This window comes from Garra rufa, chromosome 17 (genome assembly GCF_049309525.1).
Source record: "Garra rufa chromosome 17, GarRuf1.0, whole genome shotgun sequence".
Taxonomy (NCBI): Eukaryota; Metazoa; Chordata; class Actinopteri; order Cypriniformes; family Cyprinidae; genus Garra; species Garra rufa.
In genome coordinates this window covers 14,025,412-14,050,005 of record NC_133377.1, presented here as the reverse complement: position 1 = coordinate 14,050,005, position 24,594 = coordinate 14,025,412, and the positions used below count along the sequence as shown (strand labels likewise).

At 36.4% G+C, this 24,594-nt stretch overlaps 1 protein-coding gene across 1 annotated transcript in view; it reads right to left on the bottom strand.

Moving 5' to 3' along the window:
* mc5ra (melanocortin 5a receptor) overlaps positions 1-23,016 on the bottom strand; it is a 52,403-nt gene extending 29,387 nt beyond the window's left edge. The window contains exon 1 of the mRNA XM_073821626.1: positions 22,879-23,016. The gene's annotated coding sequence lies outside the window, so the exon portion shown is untranslated. The remainder of the gene's footprint in view (positions 1-22,878) is intronic.
* Positions 23,017-24,594: the final 1,578 nt, after the last annotated feature.

Genomic DNA, 24,594 nt, shown 5'->3' with positions numbered 1-24,594 from the left:
CCTATGTGTTGGAAACCATAACATGATAACAGTTACATGTATTTCTATCTATAAATTGCTATTAATTCCTACTAATAAAACCATTTTACCAATGCATGTACTAAAAAGTAATACAAATGTAAAATATTGTTATTATAAATAAAGACTTCAGATGCAAAAGACTTTTCTTTCAAATGAGCTTCTTAATCAGGCTCCTTTAAAAAAATATCAGTGGACATTTTATTTTTATTTTTTTTAAATAAGGAATTCAATCACTGACTAATAACCTTTACATTGCCATTAAAGTGAAATTACTGAAAATACTGAAAAAATCTTAGAGGTTTTTGTACCTGAAGTCTTCAAATGTAGTATTAATAAATGTATAATTTAATGAACCATTTTTGTATAGCTTTTCCCATTGTTTTATAAAATCACGTGAGGTTCTACATTAAGTTTTACTCAAGGTAAGAGGTTTCTTAGAGAAATCATTTTTGATATAATGTTTAACTTAAATATTTTATATGATATAATAAGCTGTAGACAGACTGGCAATATGAATATACGCTGTATGAATGATCCACCTTATAATTACATATAATTCACAAGCACAAAGATATAAATGCATGTGTGGGAATGATTTTAGCTTGATGTCACCTTAAATTAACCTCGATGCACATGGAGCACAGAATGTATCATATGAGAAGTTATAATAACAGGTCTGTGCGTCATCTGTTTCAGATCATCGTGGTCACAGAGTTATGAAAGCGCTGAGGTTTTCTCACAGTTAGCGTCTCATTCTTGTGGTGTGCTGCTGCCACAGACACTGAGCTCTTTTACAGATCAGTGAGGGGGCTTTTAGGATGATGCCTCAGAATATTTCACTATGAATGTATTTATTGTCTGTTGTGTCTTGTTGTTGATAAACATACGCAGAACAGCTTGCTTTTCTAAAGAGAGCTTCTAAAATGTCCTGGTGTGACACTTCATGAATAAAACATGTTGGGAACACCTTGTGCTCCTCCAGTCTAATGACGCTAAGACCTCGCTTCTGAATGCTGGGATAATGAACTGTTTACTCTTCACAATCCTTATCCTCTCAGCTTATGCTCTTCAATCCGCAAAGAAAATACCATAGGTAGTCTTTACAACAAGCATGAAAAATGGTGATCAGGGTACATTTACATTCAACATGATATTCAAAACATTTTAAGGTGTGCTCATGGAGTTTTTGATGCAAACTGCAATGCACACACCTCACACTTGAATTTTAAATAACCTTGCAGGATGAATGGCAAATAGCTGTTTTAATCTATTGTCTGACTAGCTGTATTTTGCTGTTATTTGCAAGATGAAAACATTCAAATGAACAAGAGACTATTTTTACTACATTGTTTTCTGAAAATCTGATTTTGAATACAGACTTAACTGATGTATGGAAGTAAAGCCATTTTAATGCAATATTCAATTCAAATGACAAACTTTATGACAATATACTACTAGCATGTGTTATTAAATTAATATTTTAGGCAAGACACTGCAGGTAAATAGGGTAAAAAAAATAACTAATAGTTATCACCTTACTTACCCAGATGATTGATTACATTGATAATTGCAAACTTTTTTTGTATCAAGAGTTTTCTAAAATGTTAGGTTTAAATATGCAAATGAGCCATTAGTTAATTAAATATGCACTAATTTGCATACATTTCTAGTACAAAAATCTAAACATCAAGTCAGGTTCGAAATGCTTGTCAAATGTTTCCACTGAGGGGATATCTCAATTTGAAAAAAACTTTGACAGAAAAACTTGTTTTTTGGGGAGAGGAAAATGTTGCATAAAATCAAGCTAATTGTATATGAATAAATCCCTCTGTAAAAACCATAAGGATATAGACAGGAATAAAAATGTAAAGTTTGGTGTGTGTAAGTGCTACTGAAGTGGAGATTAATGGCTCAGTGTAGGAGAAAAAACTCATTTTGAGAAAACAGCCTTTAAAAATCTGCATTAATTGAAACCTATTGACACAAATAGATAAAGTGCTATAAAAGAAACACTTAACAGTGTCTTTTGGGTGTTTCCTCCTTGCGAAAAACACATTAGCATACCTGTAAAGAGTACTTGTTATGGAAATAATATACTGTACTTTTAAACAAATTATAAACATATATTTAAGTGTGAACTGAGTGCAGTTTAATTGCATGTTAATTGCAGCTCATTTAAAATGTATTATAGTTTACATTTATATCAAGTGCAATTAGCTGAACTAATTTAGAGTGTTTCTTAAATAGGACTTCAGTATATTTACAATGGGTACGGAAAGTATTCTTTCACTCTTTGTTATATTGCAGCCATTTGCTGAAATCATTTAAGTTCTTTTTTTTTCCTCATTAATGAACACACAGCACCCCATATTGACTGAAAACTGAAATATCACATGGTCCACATGCTCAGTATTTAGTAGAAGCACTCTTTTGATCTAATACAGCCATGAGTCTTTTTGGGAAAGATGCAACAAGTTTTTCACACCTGGATTTGGGGATCCTCTGCCATTCCTCCTTGCAGATCCTCTCCAGTTCTGTCAGGTTGGATGGTAAATGTTGGTGGACAGACATTTTCAGGTCTCTCCAGAGATGCTCAATTGGGTTTAAGTCAGGGCTCTGGCTGGGCCATTCAAGAACAGTCACAGAGTTGTTGTGAAGCCACTCCTTCGTTCTTTTAGCTGTGTGCTTGGGGTCATTGTCTTGTTGGAAGGTAAACCTTCGGCCCAGTCTGAGGTCCTGAGCACTCTCGAGAAGGTTTTTGTCCAGGATATCCCTGTACTTGGCCGCATTCATCTTTCCCTCGATTGCAACCAGTCGTCCTGTCCCTGCAGCTGAAAAACACCCCCACAGCATGATGCTGCCACCACCATGCTTCACTGTTGGGACTGTATTGGACAGGTGATGAGCCTGGTTTTCTCCACACATACCGTTTAGAATTAAGGCCAAAAGTTCTATCTGGGTCTCATCAGACCAGAGAATCTTATTTCTCACCATCTTGGAGTCCTTCAGGTGTTTTTTAGCAAACTCCATGCGGGCTTTCATGTGTCTTGCATGGAGGAGAGGCTTCCGTCGGGCCACTCTGCCATAAAGCCCAGACTGGTGGAGGGCTGCAGTGATGGTTGACTTTCTACAACTTTCTCCCATCTCCCGACTGCATCTCTTGAGCTCAGCCACAGTGATCTTTGGGTTCTTCTTTACCTCTCTCACCAAGGCTCTTCTCCCCCTATAGCTCAGTTTGGCCGGACGGCCAGCTCTAGGAAGGGTCCTGGTCGTCCCAAACGTCTTCCATTTAAGGATTATGGAGGCCACTGTGCTCTTAGGAACCTTAAGTGCAGTAGAATTTTTTTTGTAACCTTGGCCAGATCTGTGCCTTGCCACAATTCTTTCTCTGAGCTCTTCAGGCAGTTCCTTTGACCTCATGATTCTCATTTGCTCTGACATGCACTGTGAGCTGTAAGGTCTTATATAGACAGGTGTGTGGCTCTCCTAATCAAGTCCCATCAGTATAATCAAACACAGCTGGACTCAAATGAAGGTGTAGAACCATCTCAAGGATGATCAGAAGAAATGGACAGCACCTGAGTTAAATATACGAGTGTCACAGCAAAGGGTCTGAATACTTAGGACCGTGTGATATTTCAGTTTTTCTTTTTTAATAAATCTGCAAAAATGTCAACAATTCTGTGTTTTTCTGTCAATGTGAGGTGCTGTGTGTACATTGAGGAAAAAAAAATTAACTTAAATGATTTCAGCAAATGGCTACAATATAACAAAGAGTGAAACATTTAAGGGGGTCTGAATACTTTCCGTACCCACAGTATATGTAATTTCATAATTTCAATGTACCGCTGAATGTATTGACAAGCGTTTGTGCTAAACAAAAATATACTTCAATGTCACTTCTATTGAAACCTGCATGTTTATGTTTTTAAAAATACAGTACATGTAATGACAGTTTTTTTAATATAGTTGCAATTAGTAAAATATATTAATTTTAAATAACACACTATAGGGTCATGAACTGCCTCTGTTTTTATTTTGTACTGTTCTCTGAGGTCCACTTATAATGTTATCAAGATGTTTATATTAAAAAACGTAATTTAGCAGTAATAAGCTATTTTCTGTCCTGGTTTTGACTTCTGCGTCATTGATGTATAAGGATTTTAAACAGCCAAATTTTTAAATACAAATATAATAATATCAAACATTAAGAATTGTCACGTATCTGGTCTATCCTGTCATCATGAACTCTTGCACCACACTTCATGGACTTCATTCCCCACAAGCCACTGCACTAGTCACTGCATTCACCTGCTCTCATTTTACTGATTACCGCTCACAGCTGCACCTCATCACACTGACTGCATTTAAGCCACTCACACACACAGCCACTCTGCGAAGTCTTATTGTTTCGTATGGTCGTAATTCTGAGCGTTTACTTCTGTGTTGGATTTCCTGTGTATGACCCTGGACTGTGTACCCCGTTATTGATTCCTGCTGCCTGCCATTGCGACCACTGCTTGAGTATTGAACTGTTTCCCGGATTACCTACGTTGTTCCGGTTTTCTGGTGTTTACTCTTGCCTGTTGACACATCTCAATAAATGCTGCAAATGGATCCGAACGTCTCAGTCTGACTCCCTGTTACAGAAGACTTTGCCAAGTAAGGATCCAGCGGCTTTATGGTGTCATTCGGTTCCAGCATGAATCCCACGGTACAGATCATGCTTCTCAAGCAGGGTGAGCAGACAATTGAGGATTATGTCATGGCTTTCATTGATTTGGCAAATCTGTCTTCGATGGATGAGACGTGCCTCATTTTTTTTCGTGGAGGACTCTCTGAGCCATTGGCTTCCAACATGCCAAATTTTGAACCTGACTGGACTCTGCATCACTACATGGATCTGGCTCTTTTGTTGTGTGGCTCTCCGTTTACGGTGGGTGAGGTAGAGCCACAGCACAAGATGGCAACCGCCTTCTCACAGTCTCCGCTGGTTCCGCCCAGCCTTCCAGAGCCTCCGCTGGTTCCGCCCAGCCTTCCAGAGCCTCCGCTGGTCCCGCCCAGCCTTCCAGAGTCTTCGCTGGTCCCGCCCGGCCTTCCAGAGTCTCCGCTGGTTCCGCCCGGCCTTCCAGAGCCTCCGCTGGTCCCGCCCGGCCTTCCAGAGTCTCCGCTGGTTCCCACCCACCCTCCCTGCTGCTCCAGTCCCGCCACCTCTGTCTCCTGACAGTCCCTCTGCTCACCCACATCCCACCTTCGGTGCAGAGAACTTGCCGTGGGACTGCCAGTCTCCATCGGTGTCCAGACTGAAGGATCCCTCACCATCACCTCCAGTCTCAGAGTCCTGGACTCCACCTCGGCCCTCCGACCCTGCAGCTCCACCCCGGCTCTGTGCTCCCTCGTCTCCGTTGTCGGCCATCGGCCCACCAGCTCGATCCTCTGTCACTCCGGCTCCGCTGCGTACCTCCGGACCTCCATCTCCGCCGGGGTCGCCAGAGCCTTGGGTTCCGCCTTGGCCCTCCGGATCCTCGGTGTCACCTAGGATCGTCGACTCTCCGGTTCCGCCTCGGGCTACACCGGCTCCACCTCCGTTGGTCGGCCCCATGCAGGAGCCTACCCTTCCTCCGCCATGGCTTCTCCCTCCGTCGGCTCCGCCTCAGTCTGTAGTTCCTGTACCCCTACATGGACCTGGCCCTCCATCCCTCCCCCTGTTCCGCCTCCGCTCCACCACCCTCCAGGTTGTATTAGGTGGTTAGAGCGTCTGGAAGCCGCTCCTTGGGGAGGGGCTCTGTCACGTATCTGGTCTATCCTGTCATCATGAACTCTTGCACCACACTTCATGGACTTCATTCCCCACAAGCCACTGCACTAATCACTGCATTCACCTGCTCTCACTTTACTGATTACCGCTCACAGCTGCACCTCATCACACTGACTGCATTTAAGCCACTCACACACACAGCCACTCTGCGAAGTCTTATTGTTCCGTATGGTCGTAATTCTGAGCGTTTATTTCTGTGTTGGATTTCCTGTGTATGACCCTGGACTGTGTACCCCGTTATTGATTCCTGCTACCTGCCATTGCGACCATTGCTTGAGTATTGAACTGTTTCCCGGATTACCTACGTTGTTCCTGTTTTCTGGTGTTTACTCTTGCCTGTTGACACATCTCAATAAATGCTGCAAATGGATCCGAACGTCTCAGTCTGACTCCCTGTTACAAGAATGTTGTGTACACATAAATTCATAAGAAAAATTATTAAATGATTTTAGTGTTTTGCATTTAGATGAATTGGTCATAGCCTTAATGTCATGTGGTGTGACCATGAGTTATATTAAAATTAATTCATTTCCTGAACATTCTTAACATTTTTTTTAGATGTTCACAAGTAATTAAAGTGTTTTTTCTTTTCTTTCTTTTCTTTTGAGGTCTCATGAGTAAATATAGTTAGCAGACAAATTTTCTTGTAAATTGTATAAAACTGATGTTTTTAAAAGACCATGTAGCAGTGATCCATATTTCAACCAAATAAATAAGATATTTTATTTTTTATTTAATACAGTTGCTATTATTGGTTGCACCACATGATGAGTGGTCGCTCCAAATGACACAAAGACTGTATATTATTAAAAATAGATTTAAAGAGACGTGTGAAAAGTGCAGCACATGGCATTAACTGCAGGCATTTCTTTAGCCTCAGTTATTTCTGATGTTCATAAATCTTTTTTCATGCTATAATCAGTGAAGATAATCAGTTCATGTGTCACTTGAACGCTACAGTGATCTGTCAGGACACATTAAAGGTCTACAAAACAGTATTTGTTGTTTGAATTTCTTGAAAAAAGACTTTGTTTCATACCAAAAGTAACTTGCTCTGTCTTGTACAGTATGTCGGCACTTTGTCAGTGTCCTCTTTGCTCCGTGATGTATTTTTCAGTGCATGAGAACAAGATGTGTGGCATAAAAGTGCCATGGTTTGTCGGAGATGACATCATGACCATCTTTCCTACAGTAGAAAATTACATCTGGAGTTTGTGCTTGACTGCAGGGTCAGAATTAACATGCTGCCTATGGCGAGCATTTATTTTACTTTGTTTGGAATCTGGATTAAAATAGATTAAAATAGTTTATTAATAAATAAATAATAAATTACTAATAAATGCATAATTACCAAACTAAATTGCATGGTTTAATTTTTTGCATTTTTTTCTCATATTTCACAAAGATTAAACATAAACCATCTGAAATTACCCAAATTGCATAAAAAACTATTCCAAAGTATACTAAAATAAAGTGTTTGTATATAAACCATTAATTGAAAATAAAAGCACAAAAAACAATCTGGGACATATATGTATAATGGAAAACACTCTGCAGTGGTCGCACCACATATTTCAAATTCAGTCAAAATTTATAAGCACAGAATTGGCTACCTGAACAAAACAAGCTTGCCTCCCACAAAAGGTCACTATGATTTTTTTTTTCTTTTTTTGAAGTCATACCACATGCTATCCAAATGCCGATTTGAAAGAGAGTTACAGATCTGCTTAATGCTTCCATGGGTCCTTGGCAAATTGGTATATGATGCACTGTCCTTTGTTTAAATAGATTTCAACATAAAATTTTCTTGATGGTCGCACCACATATTTTGACATTTTGAAAAAAAAAAATACAAATACTAATGTTTTTTGCAAGGTTAAAGTGAGTGCATACAGAGGTACTTTATGTATATGGCATCTTTTTTTACATAAAAAAACAACAACAACAAAAAAACATTTACACATCCCTATATAATCCAAATCCGTTAAAGGATTGTTAGGCTGCATTAATTAGGTCAACCGGAACCGGGAACACTTCCCATTACACCTGATGTACTTGTTACAACGTAAGAAGAATGGCATCTACGCTAATATTAGTCCGTTTCATTCTTATCCCGAGGTCACCGTAGCCACCAGACCCAGCCTGTATCCAGATCAGATGGTCACTGCAGTCCCCCGGATCCAGTCCGTACCCAGCTTAGATCATGGATCACTACCTGGAGATGACTTCAATAGCCCTGAATGTCAACCAGATGAGCTCTAGAGACGGATCATCAATGAAAACCTTGTCACCTAAACGGCCATCGGCGCTACACCACAGGAACCTAATGAGTTCTCTGCAATCTGACATTGTTACTGCTGGTTTCGTCTGGCCAGAGGAGAACTGGTCCCCCGACTGAGACTGGTTTCTCCCAAGGTTTTTTTCTCCATTTCTGTCACCTGAGGAGTTTTGGTTCCTTGCCGCTGTCGCCTCTGGCTTGCTTAGTTGGGGACACTTTCCAGCGATACCGTATACTATTTGAACAGAACTGGACGATGATATCACTGAATTCATTGATGAACTGCTTTTAACTGAAAATTGATTGTTTACAATAATGCGTTACTTACACACTATGGTGCTGTTTAAATACTGTGAAGTTGCTTTGACACAATCTGTATTGTTAAAAGTGCTATATAAATAAAGGTGACTTGACTTGACTTGACTTGACATATTTAAACCAATTTTTAACAGAAAAAAATTATGTATTTTTTAGTGCACGAGAACATGATGTGTGGCATAACAGTGCCATGGTTTGTCGGACGTAGCAACATTAATTTAGGGCAGGGTGGGTCTTTGCGAAGGGTCAATTAAGAGTAGCGAAAGGTTGCTGGCTCAGGTTCTGAGATGACATCATGACCATCTTTCCTACAGTAGAAAATGACATCTGGAGTTTGTGCTTGACTGCAGGGTCAGAATTAACATGCTGCCTATGGCGAGCATTTATTTTACTTTGCTTGGATTCTGGATTAAAATAGATTTAAAAAGTTTATCAATAAATAAATAATAAATTACTAATAAATGCTTAATTACCAAACTGAAACTGCATGGTTTAATTTTATGCATTTTTTTCTCATATTTCACAAAGATTAAACATAAAAATTTATCCATGATATCCAAATGCTGTTAAAAAGGTTCTATTTTTCCAAGTTTTAAATAGAGTTACAAATCTGCTTGATGCTTCCATGGGTCCTTGGCAAGTTGGTATATGATGCATGTCCTATGTTTTAATAGATTTCATCATAAAAGTTTCATAATGGTTGCACCACATGATATTTCATATAATGGAAATCATCGGACAAAGTTTGTTTGTATATTATGATGAAAATATAAATACAAATGCTTTGCATTTTATTGCAACATACTTTAGAATTCAAGCCAAATAGTGCAGAAAATTAATCTGAATACATTAAGGGCCATTTTAAAGATGTTTTTCAAACAAAAGTTATGGCTGGATGGTCACACCACATGATATTTTGACACTTTGAATATATGGCATCTTTTTTTTTTTTTACATATTTAAACCAATTTTTAACTGAATACATGCAATCGGACAAAAAAGGTAGGCATCATGTCATTGACCCTCCCCTCAGCAGACCGCTCTGTTTATTTAGGCGTGGGTGGCGGATTGTAGACTCAGTGGTAAACGCCCACTGCTATTGGCTTGTGTATGTTTGACAGACTACATCCTTCATAGATGGACACTGCTGTGATTTAGGTTAAAGCGCATTAATACTGAGTGAACTGTTTAACAGACAAAGCACTAGTGATCACATAATAAAACAGTTTACTCACACTTGTGTGTTGCTACATGACTTTTGGATCCAATATAGTTTTCCAATACAGTATTGTCTTTTAGTTTCTATCTTTTTGAAAATCCCTTGTTGATTTGTGCTTTGTTCTTAAAGGAGTAGTTCACTTTCAGAACAAAAATGTACAGATAAATGTACTCACTCCCTTGTCATCCAAGATGTCCATGTTTTTCTTTCTTCAGTTGTAAAGAAATGGTATTTTGAGAAAACATTTCATAATTTTTCTCCATATAATGGACTTCTATGGTGCCCCCGAGTTTCAACTTCCAAAATGCAGTTTAAATGCAGCTTCAAAGGGCTTTAAACGACCACAGTCGAGGAAAAAAAGGGTCTTATCTAGCAAAATGATTGGTTATTGTCTAAAAACATTTACAACTTATATACTTTAAATCTCAAACGCTCGTCTTGCCAACCTAGATAAAACAAGCATTTGAGGTTAAAAATAGAGGTCGACCAATGTATCGGTTTTGCCGATTAATCGGCACCAATAGTTGATTGGCGGAACTATCGGTTATTGGCAAAAATCCTTGCCGATAGTTTTTCCGGGTTGCATTCTTTACTGAAGCGGCTCACGCTCCGCTCCGCTGTCATAGAGTATGAGAGGTTAAGGGTGGAAACCTCTTAAAAATAAGAGGTTTCATTAAGGGTGGGTGAAAAATGGATTCTCCGAAACATTGCACTCCTCTCTTCAATGAGCTTGGCTTCATTGCACAGAATTTGCACTGTAAGACACGTGCGCATTGCACAGTGTGTGCTTCCACCCGCAGTCTTTTACTTTAGATATGCCTTCATTTCTGCCGTTTGGAATGCAGTCCTATTAGATGCACGGAACTCCGCACTGACAGACTTTTACTTGTGCTTTGTGTTTGTTCGTCCTAAAAAGCTTGATTGCGGATGCGGTTAAATGCACTTGCATTTTCGAATTCTTTTATACGAAACTGATGTACAGTACACACAGTCAGTTATGTTTTCAGAGCAGGACAAAACATCTGATATATCGAAATAGATCTGTGCATTCGTTTGAATGAAGCCTGTTAAATCAGCCACTGTCTATGTCACTGTCTATTGTTTTAAAAGGTAGCCTGCTTATATAATAAAAAAATAAAGTAAATTTAGCACAAAATAAATTTGATATAAAATGTAATTAAATTGAATTTTAATTTTAAGGTGGAGGTACTGACATACTCCAAATATAAACAAAAAGCATAGAAACTGCAATTTTACATATTGTTAAAATGTAAAGATTAATTCCCACCCCTTTACAATGAGCCCATTTGTAACATCAACTAAGATTGATGAAAGCTGTAGAATAGAAGTGCTGTTCCTGGTTAGAGTGTGTTAATTTAAACATTTACTGATATATTGTTACATTTTGAAAGTTTATTTTGTTAACATTAATGAACTATGAAATAACTTGAATGATTAATATATAATTAATATTAATATTTTTATTAATTTACAAAGTATGGTTTAGTACTTTTTAAAAAATAGTAGAGCACTATTTTAGTTGCCTTTCAGTATCCATTTTCAAAAACTATCGGTTAATTATTCGGTATCGGCTAGTGTGGTCCAACCTAGTTATCGGTATCGGTAAAAAGCAATATCGGTCGACCAACTAGTTAAAAAGTATATAAATTGTCTTTTTTTTAGAGAATAACCGATCGTTTCACTAGATAAGACCCTTCTTTCCTTGGCTGTGATCATTTAGAGCCCTTTAAAGCTGCATTTTGGAAGTTCAAACTCGGGGGCACCATAGAAGTCCATTATATGGAGAGAAATCCTGAAATGTTTCATTCAAAAAACATAATTTCCTTACGACTGAAAAAAGAAAGACATGAATCTTGGATGAGAAGGGGTTGAGTACATTATCTGTAAATTTTTGTTCTGAAAGTGAACTACTCCTTTAAGAACGAGTTCTTACTGACATGGTCTGGAACTTAAAATAAAGTTCATGCACTCTTTCCAAATGTTGGTTTAGTATGTTAGTCGACACATTAAAATAATTGCACTTTAAAACAAAATATAGAGTGTTTTCACGACGTGTGTCTTCAATCGGCCATCGGCACTGAATGTAAACAATGCCACTGAACCAAAAAAAAAACTCTCATATGTTGCTGATTGTTTCTGCTGAAAATGGTCAATCATTGTCGTGTTTTGGGCTGTACTAATCGATCAAAAGAAAAACATTTGGAGTACTACAGACTGCCTAAACTAATAACAAATCAAGAAGAAGAGTGCAACAAATTGTCTGAAGAACCAAAGGCATTTGTGACCCTGGACCACAAAACCAGTCATAAGGTTAAATTTTACAAAACTGAGATATATACATCATATGAAAGCTCAATAAATAAGCTTTCTATTGATGTATGGTTTGTTAGGATAGGAAAATATTTGGCCGAGATGCATCTATTTGAAAATCTGAAATCTAAGGGTGCAAAAAAATCAAAATACTGAGAAAATCACCTTTAAAGTTGTCCAAATTAAGTTCTTAACAATGCATATTACTAATCAAAAATTACATTTTGATAGGTTTATGGTAGGAATTTTACAAAATATCTTCATGGAACATGATCTTTACTTAATTTCCTAATGATTTTTGACATAAAAGAAAAATCAATAATTTTGACCCATGCAATGTATTTTTGGCTATTGCTACAAATATACCCCAGCGACTTAAGACTGGTTTTGTGGTCTAGGGTCACATTTGTGGTTGGCCAAACTGAACCAGGATTTCCAGGGCAAGAATCTTGACAACATTCATGTTTGTTCATATTTCCGGTCAAGTAAGTGAAATATTAGGCTAATATCTTAATTAACTGCTTGCATGTATCTTTACCACCTATTAACTTTAGTTTGTCAAAATATTGCATCATTTCCTGCTTATTAAGTCCTTCACCATATGATTTACCAGATTCCACACATTTTTCCATGGTTTAGGCAGCAGAACATTAAGTATTAAGTAGTACATTAACCATGCAATCCATGCTGTTGTTTACATCCGAGTATCTCCAATATGGCCGCACATCATCAACACAATGATTTAAAAAGTACTTAAAATTTACTTTAATTTGATCAAACATATACTTTTAAGATTTGAAGTACACAACAAGTGCACATTTAATACAATTAAGCACACTTTTTTTCTCAAGGGTGCTGTTTCTTGAATTATTTTACTCTATGAATTTTTTTTTTATAAAATGCTGTTTTAAATACTACTAAATCTCCTGTATATATTTGTCCTGGTCAATAACTGTAATAGTAAATAGAAAATGTTTAATAGTTTTGTTGCTTTGAAGCCTTTAATATACAGTCAAACTAAAATGTATTCAGACACCTTTTACATTTCTCACATTATCACAGTTTATTCACTATAGTTTAGAAAATGGTAATAAAATATGACAAGATCTCAGAGTTAAACTGTGTCAGAACAAATTCATAATGATAATGTCAGATAACTTTGATTAAAAAGTTTGTAACAAAACATGGTCAGGCCTAAGTGTTAAAGGATTAGTTCACTTTCATAACAACAATGTACGGATAATGTACTCACCCCCTTGTCATCCAAGATGTTCATGTCTTTCTTTCCTCAGTCGTAAAGAAATTATGTTTTTTTAAGGAAAATATTTCAGGATTTCTCTCTTTATAATAGATATGGATGGCGCCCCGAAGTTTGAACTTCCAAAATGCAGTTTAAATGCAGCTTCAAAATACTCTAAACGATCCCAGTCGAGGAGGAAGGGTCTTATCTAGCGAAACGATTGGTTATTTTCTAAACAAATTGACAATTTGTATACTTTTTAACCTCAAATGCTCGCCTTGTCTCTGCGCAGTGAATGTGTAGTCAATATAATCCGGGTCAATGCAGTTAGCGGATGTCGAAAAACTTGTTTATGTCTTCAATGTCAAAATCGTCCTACAATGCTGTTTTTACCCTTTTTTTTGTAAAGGGAGTTCGAGTTTCTTTGTATGTTCACTTTGTAAACACTATGTCGGTACTTTTGCAGCGATCTAAGGCGATTTTGAAGTTAGGGAAGAAAACGAGATGGGAGTTTTTAGACGTACCCTAACTGTTTTTACCCGAATCACACAGACTTTGCATGCGCTGCGCTGCGCAGAGATGAGACAAGACAAGCATTTGAGGTTAAAAAGTATATAAATTGTCAATTTATTTAGAAAATAACCGATTGTTTCACTAGATAAGACCCTTCCTCCTCTGGGAAGTTTAGAGCCTTTTGAAGCTGCATTTGAAGTGCATTTAAAGTGCATTTCGGAAGTTCAAATTTCGGGGTGCCATCCACATCCATTATAAAGAGAGAAATCCTGAAATGTTTTCCTCAAAAAAAAAAACATAATTTCTTTACGACTGAGGAAAGAAAGACATGAACATCTTGGATGACAAGGGGGTGAGTACATTATCCGTGCATTGTTGTTATGAAAGTGATCTAATCCTTTAAATCAAATTTTACTGGTAGTCCACTGTATGAATTTTTAGGTATTATATGTCACCGTTTACTTTATTTGGCTATCCTCACTTACATAAATTAATTATTTTTGTCTGAATGATTTTTGGTTTGTCTGTGTGTGCCTATACAGAAATAGGCTTTTCACAACAAATAAATCCTGAGAAATGTATTGGAGCATAGACTGATAGTTGATAAACACTTTTTTGCACACTTTATCTCATATTGTACAAAGATTCAACATGAACAGTATGAAATGACCCAAACTGCATAAAAACTATTCCAAATAATATATAAAAGCACAAAAACTGCCAATCTGGGACATATATCTATAATGGAAAACACTCTGCAGTGGTCGCACCACATGATATTTCAAATTCAGTAACAATTTACAAGCACAGAATTGAGCGCCAGAACAAAACAAGCTTGCTTCCCACAAAAGGTCACTATGAAATGTATAATAAAATGAAATAACCTAATATTTATTCTTTTTTTCTTTTGAGGTCATACCACATGATATCCGTTTAAAAGGGTTATATTTTTGCAGATTTGAAAGAGAGTTACAAATCTGCTTGATGCTTCCACGAGTAAAAAAAAATATCTGGTATCTGAATAATTTTTGGTTTGTCTGTATGTGCCTGTACAGAAATAGACTTTTCACAACAAACCAATCCTGAGAAATGTATTGGAGCATAGACTTTGGATAAATCCAGAAGTGTTGAGAAACAAGTAAGAAAAAAAGATGTCTCTAATTTCTAACATTTACTGACTGACAGGCTCAGGTTATTTTATTTTTAGCTATAGGCAGATTTGGTATGAAGTGTACAGGTTTATTCTTGACGCAGCTTTTGAAAACAACAGACAGTGGAAAGAATAATAAATATGATAAAAGTGCTCCAAATTCTCATCATCACTTGCAATATCTGAGACTTGTTCAACTGAGTAACAGCTGCTGGAACAAAGCTGTTTTTTAATCTCTCTGTTCTGCACTGTGGGACTACAACCCTTCGTCTCTGAGCAAAAGAGTCCTTTAAGATCGAGTCATTCATCCGCTGTAACTGTCTGATATACAGAGACACTGGGCTAAGCTTTGACTCCCTCGTCAGCCTACTAAATCATCTAACAAAGAATTTCTCTTCTTTAAAGGTAGATTTCCAAACTAAGACACTAAAGAAAAAGACTCAAATCAATACAATAATAACACAAGAGAATAAAGTAATCATGGCTTTGTCAATGTGAAAATGGTAAAGTGGCCATTTTTCATAATTTGCTTCAGTTTTGAATCAATAAGTTTCTCCAAGATATTTATAGGATTTCACACAGTCTGTGTCTGAACAAGCCATTGTTGTCATAAGATTTTACAGCAGAGAAAGTTAAAAATGCACAATAACATTATGATAATGCCATTTATTAGCACAGCGATGCCATAAGAACCATTTTTGGTTCCATTTCTTTCTTACCTTTTTATAATCTGAAGAACCTTCTTTCACCACAAAGAACATTGAAACAAAGGTTCTGTAGATGTTAAAGGTTCTTTATGCAACCATTTAGACAAAAAAGGTTCTTCTATGGCATTTGCGACTAAAAACTGCTGTATCCGACTATGAAAAAATATGTAGGAACACCATATGCGATTAACCCGATCAGCATATTTGTGTTTGCGCTGAGGGAAGCTTCAAAGGTTTCTACATGTTTTTGCAAAGCTGAGTAATGTATCACAGACATATCTCATGAATCATTTCATAAACAAAGTGTAGAGAGAGTGTAAATAAGAGATTGACTGTGCAGTCTAGAGAGCTTCATTGATTTTAATGGAGCTTTGTGAGATTGCGATGAACGAAGATGAGTGACAGCTTTTAATCATTTTTAAGGGAGTTTGTAAATGAGATATCGATTTAATACAACAGTTAAATAAACGAGAAAATATTATTAAGTGACTTACATTGTCTGACTATAAAACTATCGCCCGATTTTGCTCTATTTCCTCATCAAAAGTAATCTGAAACAAGTCACAACTGAGCCGCAGCGCATCTCCATTTAAACGCAACGGTGTTTCATTTATGAAAGAACGCTTTTAAACAAATCTAGTGAAGTGATTCGATTTCCCATTCATAAAGACAGTCACTTGCTTTATTCCTAAATGAATTGGCCATTCGAATGAATCAAATGAATTCAGTCATTTTCATTAAGTAAATCAGTGACTTGCCGCCACCTGCTGGCAGATTTAGTTTAATTTTTAAAGTATCTTTTCAGTTGTTTAAATCATTTAAGATCTCTGTATTCTCTATTTTATATTTAAAACTTTAATCTCAACATGAATTTAAAAATTTTAATTGCACTCATGCCACCTCTGAGCCTCATTAAACATGAAAATACAGCCACTTTTGTGTTCTTCTGTGGCACCTCTGTAGAACAAATGAATTTTGTTAATACGGATTTCATTTGCTTGGTAACTTATTCTTATCCTACTTGTTCTTATTTCATTGTTTTAATTAGAAATTTTAAAAAGCTTAAAAATACATAATTCTTTAAAAAAAAATTACATAAACGATAACTTTTTTTAAGAAAATTAAGAAAAATGCCACTACAAAACACCTCGTAATTGGAAGGCTATTTTTTTCTGATTTTTTTTACTATTGTGTAGAATGTGCTCCTGAAATTTTGACTGTGCTCCTTAATTTTTTTAAGTGCAACAAGAAAAGTAAGTGTAGAGCCCTGGTGAAGCACAGTGTATTTGCTATTTGGTGACAAACTGAGCATTTTACAATCAGTTTAACCCTCAAAGCCCGAGACAGCCGTCCGCGGCTAAAAATAACTATTGTTCTTAAATGTTTAATAACTTTTGAACCGCTAATCCAATTTGAATGCTTTAAAAAGTCGCATTTGTCTCATTTGGATATTCAGAGGCTCTGTAGTGAGCATGATTACGTCATCACATTTTCTCAGCACTGATTCGTCAGATGAAACCAATGCATTTCAGACATCTGAGCCAAACAGGAACGATTGTTGATGCTTAGTCCCATCCCTGTGCCCATATTGGTTTAAACTGTCATCTATTCAACCAATAAACATAGGTTTTGGTCTTTTGAACCACGATTAGCATGTTTCTTTGGAAATCTGAACAAACGCAAAGTGAAAGTAAAGTGCGTCTTGTGTGCATGAAAACAAACGCAAAATAACACATTTGCATGACAGCATTCTTTGAAAAAGCACAGAAATACTCATGACAGAGCCCTTTGACATAACACAAACCGAAAACAAGGAAGAAACAGCTGTACAAATCAGATAAAGCACTGGAATTTAGGTTTTCGCGTCAAATAGATTCGGACGCAGACTACAGCCAGCAGATCCATCTATTTGGCTGTTATATTATGTAACTAATTCTTATATAGTTTTTAAAGATTATTTGTGCTATTTTTTCTGTTGCACTTGGTATATTTCTCTCTCATTTTGTGTGTAGTTTGTGAATTTGGACTGTTTATATTTTTAGTAGTAGTTTTCACTACTTCCTACACTGTTCGTGTTTATTGTTTATACTCAGATTAATATTTATCTGAAAAAGTAACTTTTTACTGCGTTTTGCTATTATATAACACTGTTTCTGCTATGACTTTACTCCTGAAAGGTTTTTAAACATGTCTATATTGTCAATAAACTAAATAGGCCTGTTTTTCACTGAAAAGCGCCTATAATAATATTGTAATATATGGCTATAACTTGCTTGGGGAATGTTATATATAGGCAACATTTTATTTGGAAGTGTAAAACACCTAAATACAAAAAAACTTTTTTTGTTTGAGTACACAGTAAAAAACAGCCAACTGTTGCTAGCGTTTTTTTTTTTTTCTTCTTTTTTCTAAAATTCAGGAAATTCACAAATTTTTTAGAGAAAACAAAAGGAAAAGTGTCATTTTAAAGTTCTTATGTTTATAATTATATATGACAATTGATGCTGACTGCTAGAATAGGTCTGAAAAAAAAAGAAAAAAAGAAATGTACAGGTGCCTCAGGTGCCCCAAAAATGTTCTAGGTCTTTAAGTGTTAAACATATCCTAGACACATATTTTGGCCATGTTTTCTTACAACACTGAACAGAGAGTCTTCTCATGCAGTACAGTATGTGGCATTTATCAGTGTGATGCAGATCTGTGTTGATTCCCCAGGGCTCATTAAAGCAGGGAGTGTCTGAATCAATCCTGTGGATTTAAACCCCACTCCAAATAAACAACCTTCTTTATCTAGGGCTTCGTGGATGTTTATTGCTTTTTCTTAAATAAGCTCAGAGGACCTTCTTGACCTTCAGTCAAGCCTAACGTTCCTGCTGTGGTTTGTGTCTATGCACCACTGCAGCAGACACACACACAAAGAGAAAGGGAGATGTGGCATGATTTGCACACACACCCACGCAGCTCTGACTCAATCCCACGAACACGCTCTGCAATGCCTAATGCTGGATGTGTCTCAAACCTAGTGATCCACCTACCAGCATTTTGGCATCAGAGGTGCTTTCCAAGTCAGTAGTTATCACATTCTGGACATCTATTTATGCGGTGCTAACAAAGACAATACAAAAAGCACATAAATAGCACAGATATACAGACAAACACACACACAGCTGAACTCACTCACAATTGCACTTACTGTATAATGCTCAAGAATATGCTGTCTATTAGCACTGAAATGCCAAATTACAGAACATTTGGACAATTTGCTTTAATTAACCAATTTTGAAAAAGCCAGTTTATTTGAAGCATCACTTTACTGATATAAATACCTTATAAAGGATGTTTTCACTTCAGATGTTGCATTTCAATGTGTTGAAGTTCTTACAGTAAATCAATCTACAAGCACTTGATTGGATAAAATCATTATCACTGATCGGTATTTTTCCCCAGAAGTCCTTAAGTTGCATCATTTTCATAGTGACAGCTATAATTATTTTTAAGTTACACAGATGCAAAATGTTGTCGCTGTGCTGCATCTGACATGTTACTGTCTATGAATTATCGACTTGTGAAGTTAAAAGCTGCGTGTTTGTAAGAAACAAATCTATCATTGAGGCGTTTTAATTTCAAAATCAATAATCCATAATAACACTCCAGTGAAAAATCCATCACATCAAAATACAACCAACATATTTTTTTAGAATTGTCTTAGACTGTTTTCACTTGTAAATGATGCATGGTCTGTGCATATTACATATGTGACCCTGGACCACAAAACCATAAGGGTTAGTTTTTTTAAACTGATATTTATACATCATCTGAAAGTGAAAAATGAATCCATTGATGTATGGTTTGGTAGGACAAGACTGATACAACTATTTGAAAATCTGAGAGTGCAAAAAAATCAAAATATTGAGAAAATCCCCTTTAAAGTTGTCCAAATGAAGTTCTTAGCAATGCATATTATTAATCAAAAATTAAGTTCTGATATATTTATGGTAAGAAATTTACAAAATATCTTCATAAAACATTATATTTATATTTTGAGTTTTGGCATAAATGAAAAATAAAATCATTTTGACCCATACATTGTATTGTTAGCTATTGCTACAAATATATCTGTGCTACTTATAACTGGTTTTGTGGTCCAGGGTCACATATTATAGATGACTTTTCATTGGATAAAACATATTATTGACAGAGGACTCGTATTTTTGCCAGAAAAGGTTTTAAGCTTTGTTACTTACAAACATGCAGCCTTTTTGATTAAGTTACACAAATAGTGTAAAATGTTGTCGCTGTGCTGCATCTGACATGTTACTGTCTATGAATTGTCGACTTGTGAAGTTAAAAGCTACGTGTTTGTAAGAAACAAATCTATTATTAAGGCATTTTAATTTCAAAATCCATAATCGCATAATCAATAACACTTCCTCCAGTGAAAAAGTCCATCTCCTGTTGCCCTCTCACATCAAAATCCAACCAACATATTTGTTTAGAACTATCTTAGACTGATATATGTGTCAGAGTCATGTCTGTGTATTGTCCTGTTCTGTCATGTTTTCCAAGTGTTTTTCCCCCATGTTTCTAGTTCATTTGGTTTAGTCCTTGTTTCTCCCCCTTTTGGTTAGTCCTTTTGGTTCCTTCTATGCCCATATTTGTATTTCCCCCTCGTCATCCTGTTATCTCGTTTGTGACCACACCCCCGTTTCAGTGTATTTAAGAGTCTGTGTGTGCACTCCCCATTTGTCCGTCAATGATTCTGTTACCCCTGTTTGCTTGTTTACATGTGCTCATCTTATACTCCCGGTTTTTGTTTGTTTGTATTAGTTACAGTGTTTTATTTAATAAACTATTTAGGTTTTCATTTACTCCGGTTCTCCTCATCATTCTCCACTCCACAACCCAGCCTGATCGTGACAATATGGTTTGATAGGACAGGACAATATTTGGCTGAGATACAACTATTTGAAAATCTGAGGGTGCAAAAAAAATGAAATATTCATAAAATCAACTTTAAAGTTGTCCAAATGAAGTTCTTAGCAATGCATATTACTAATCAAAAGTTAAGTTCTGATTTATTGATGGCAGGAAATTTAGAAAATATCTTCATTAAAACATGATCTTTATTTAATATCCTAATGATTTTTGGCATAAAAGAAAAATCGATCATTTTGACCCATTTATTGTATTGTTGGCTATTGCTACAAATATATCCATGCTACTTATAACTGGTTTTGTGGTCCAGGGTCACACATTATAGACAACTTTTGTTGAATACTGTTAAGATGTTTTCGAATGGGTCGTATTCTGCACTATTTAAATTATGACTCCTATTTATGTTTTTTCTCCCAAACAAAGAATCGTTTCTCTATTCGACTCAGTCATTCAAAAGAGAGTGCACAATTTTGTCAACACCCTTATGATACAACCTACTGTATAGACTATATTCTGCAAACATTTAATATTTTCAGAGTATTGATTAGCCTACCATTTGTATAACCACAGTTTTACTACAAATACCATGATTAAACTTTATTTGCAAGTAAAATTATGGTTCATTTTCACCATACAGCCTACAGTACGAGGGTTGTGCAGATATTGATACGCCTATCGCAATTCTTTTTCTGTTTTAGTTTTGTGACACTTAAGGTCTTTTAATGTTCCAATCTTTTATTTGTGACCCTGGACCACAAACTACACTGTAAAAAAAAAAAATTAAGTTGTTTCAACTTAAAATAATTTGTTACCTTGCTGACTTAAATTATTTAGTTCAGTCAACTTGAAATGTTAAGTTACTAAATGTTAATTTAAGTGACAACTGGAATATTTTTGTTGACTAAACTAAAAATTTTAAGTCAGCGGGGTAACAAATTATTTTGAGTTGAAACAACTAATTTTTTTACAGTGCTTACGTAGCATTGGTATGGTATATTTGTTGCAATAGACAAAAACACATTGTATGGGTCAAAATTACGTTTTTTATTTTATGCCAAAACACACAAAATCAGTAAAGATCATTTTCCATGAATACATTTTGCAAATGTCTTACTGTAAATATATCAAAACTTGTTTTTTGATTAGTAATATGCATTGCTAAGAACTTCATTTGGACAACTTAAAAGGCAATTTTCTTAATATTTAGATGTTTTTGCACCCCTAGATTTTCAAATAGTTGTATCTCGGCCAAATATTGTCCTGTCCCAAACATACATCAATGGAAAACGTATTTCTTCAGCTTTCAGATGAAGCCATATCTTTAAATGGCAGAAATAGTAAGAGTGATACTCCGAATTCAACCACAGAAACACATCGGCTCCTCAATCGATAAGACTGAGTCATTTGCGCATGGGACTTTGCTGCTAAGTAGCAGTTCGTTAGGTCTTGAGACATATCTACAGTCACGCCGTCAACACCCTCAATTTTTAGCAACAGTATAACAGCAAAAACTGAATTCAGTCTTGGAAAACAGCTTTCGATCTCTGAACATAACGAGTCCAAGAAAACAATCTTTTAGCGCCAATGGATGAGTCACGCACCAAAATATACGGTTTATATCTTTACACAACATTATTACACAAGAAGCCGAAAAACATGAAATATGAAGGTTCTTTAGTTCAAGTTTCATACGTTTGACATATGTTTCCTGTATACTAAGTTACCTGTCGGAGAGAAATGCTCGGATGATATCATTTAGCTATATTAGTAAACTACATAAACTGCACTCAACACTTACAGCAACATAATATCAGCGGTTCCTTCTTATGCCATATCAATAGGACGTAACAATGCATTTTCAGTTTTTTTTTTCACGTTTTAAAAGTTACAAATAGCATTTATGTCGTTAAAATTAAGGCAAGTAGATTAAATCTTGATGAATGAGCGTTGAATGAGATTTCAGCACTAGTTAGCGGACAGCGCCGAATCAATGAGAGATCTGCATCATTGTCACTTATTCAGTGAATGAATGAATGGGCAAAATACAGTCTGATGTGGAAAAGCCGACATGCAGAGTCCACATGGTTAACAAGCTTACTAAACACAGCTATTCAGCATCTCCCAGTGCTCTATTCATGCAGACGATATGGTGCTTTTAGCTTTTGACATGGTAGAAACAACGAATGAACGACTAAATAATCTTCATTGCGGTGCAAAAAAAAAAATACATACATATTTGTCAGAATAATGTTGCACAAGTTTCGGCGGGACGTAGCGTAGCTCAAACACATTTAGCCACGGAAGAAATAACAACGCTTGGTAGAAGTTGTTGTAAGTAATTGACTCACTTGTTTGGAGCAGGAGTGCTGAATCTGTTCACCGCAAAGACTGTGCCTTTATTTCAGTCCAGAGGCGTTTATTCGCGCTGGAGGATGATGTTTGAAGATCTCCATGAAGAACGGGGCTCTGCTGCATCAGATGCATATATAGGATCGGGAACAGCGACAGCCCCACCTCCAGAGCTCCTGAAGCTTTCAGAGTTCCTCACACTATGGAATCAGGCTTTATTAAACACTGGAATCAAACTCAATGTCTGCGTTTTCCAAGAGCAGAATGCTAGCAACTTTGATTAAAAAAAAAAAGCTGGGTGAAAAAGTCGGGTATAGTTTTTTTTTTTTTTTTTTTTTTTAAGTAAAATTCCAGTTTGGTCTATGTTAGTATAATATGCATGTTTTTTCTATATTATTTGTGGCACCAAATAGAAATGCAAAAATGACAAGTGAAAGACAAAAAAAATATTTTTTTTTACTTTAATGTTTTAGATCATCAAATTAATTTAAATAATAATCAAAGATAACTGTAAACACAACATGCAGTTTTTAAATGAAGGGTTTTTTATGAAGGAAAAGCCACACCAGACCTGATTACTACCACACCTGTTCACAATAATGTAATCACTTAAATAGGACCTGCCTGACAAAGTGAAGTATAGACCAAAAGGTCCTCAAAAGCTACACATCATGTTGAGATCCAAAGAAATTCAGGAACAAATGTGAAAGAATGTAATTGAGATCTATCAGTCTGGAAAAGGTTTTAAAGCCATTTCTAAAGCTTTGGGACTTCAGCTAACCACAGTGAAAGCCATTATCCACAAATGGCGAAAACATGGAACAGTGGTGAACCTTCCCAGGAGTGGCCGAACGACCAAAATTACCCCAAGAGCGCAGCGACGACTCATCCAAGAGGTCACAAAAGACCCCACAACAACATCTAAAAAACTGCAGGCCTCTCTTGCCTCAGTTAAGGTCAGTGTTCATGACTCCACCATAAGAAAGAGACTGGGCAAAAATGGCCTGCATGGCAGAGTTACGAGACAAAAAATGCTGCTGAGCAAAAAGAACATAAAGGCTCATCTCAGTTTTGTCAGAAAACATCTTGATGATCCCCAAGACTTTTGGGAGAATACCCTGTGGACTGACGAGACAAAACTGTTTGGAAGGTGTGTGTCCCATTACATCTGGTGTAAAAGTAACACAGCATTTCAGAAAAACATCATCATACCAACAGTAAAATATGGTGGTGGTAGTGTGATGGTCTGGGGCTGTTTTGCTGCTTCTGGACCTGGAAGACTTACTGTGATAAATGGAACCATGAATTCTGCTGTCTACCAAAAAATCCTGAAGGACAATGTCCGGCCATCTGTTTGTGTCCTCAAGCTGAAGCGAACTTGGGTTCTGCAGCAGGACAATGATCCAAAACACACCAGCAAATCCAGCTCTGAATGGCTGAGGAAAAACAAAATGAAGACTTTGGAGTGGCCTAGTCAAAGTCCTGACCTGAATCCTATTGAGAGGTTGTGGCATGACCTTAAAAAGGCGGTTCATGCTCGAAAACCCTCCAATGTGGCTGAATTACAACAATTCTGGGCCGAAATTCCTGCACAGCGCTGTAACAGACTCATTGCAAGTTATCGCAAATGCTTGATTGCAGTTGTTGCTGCTAAGGGTGGCTCTACCAGTTATTTAGTTTAGGGGGGAAATACTTTTTCACACAAAGCCACGTGG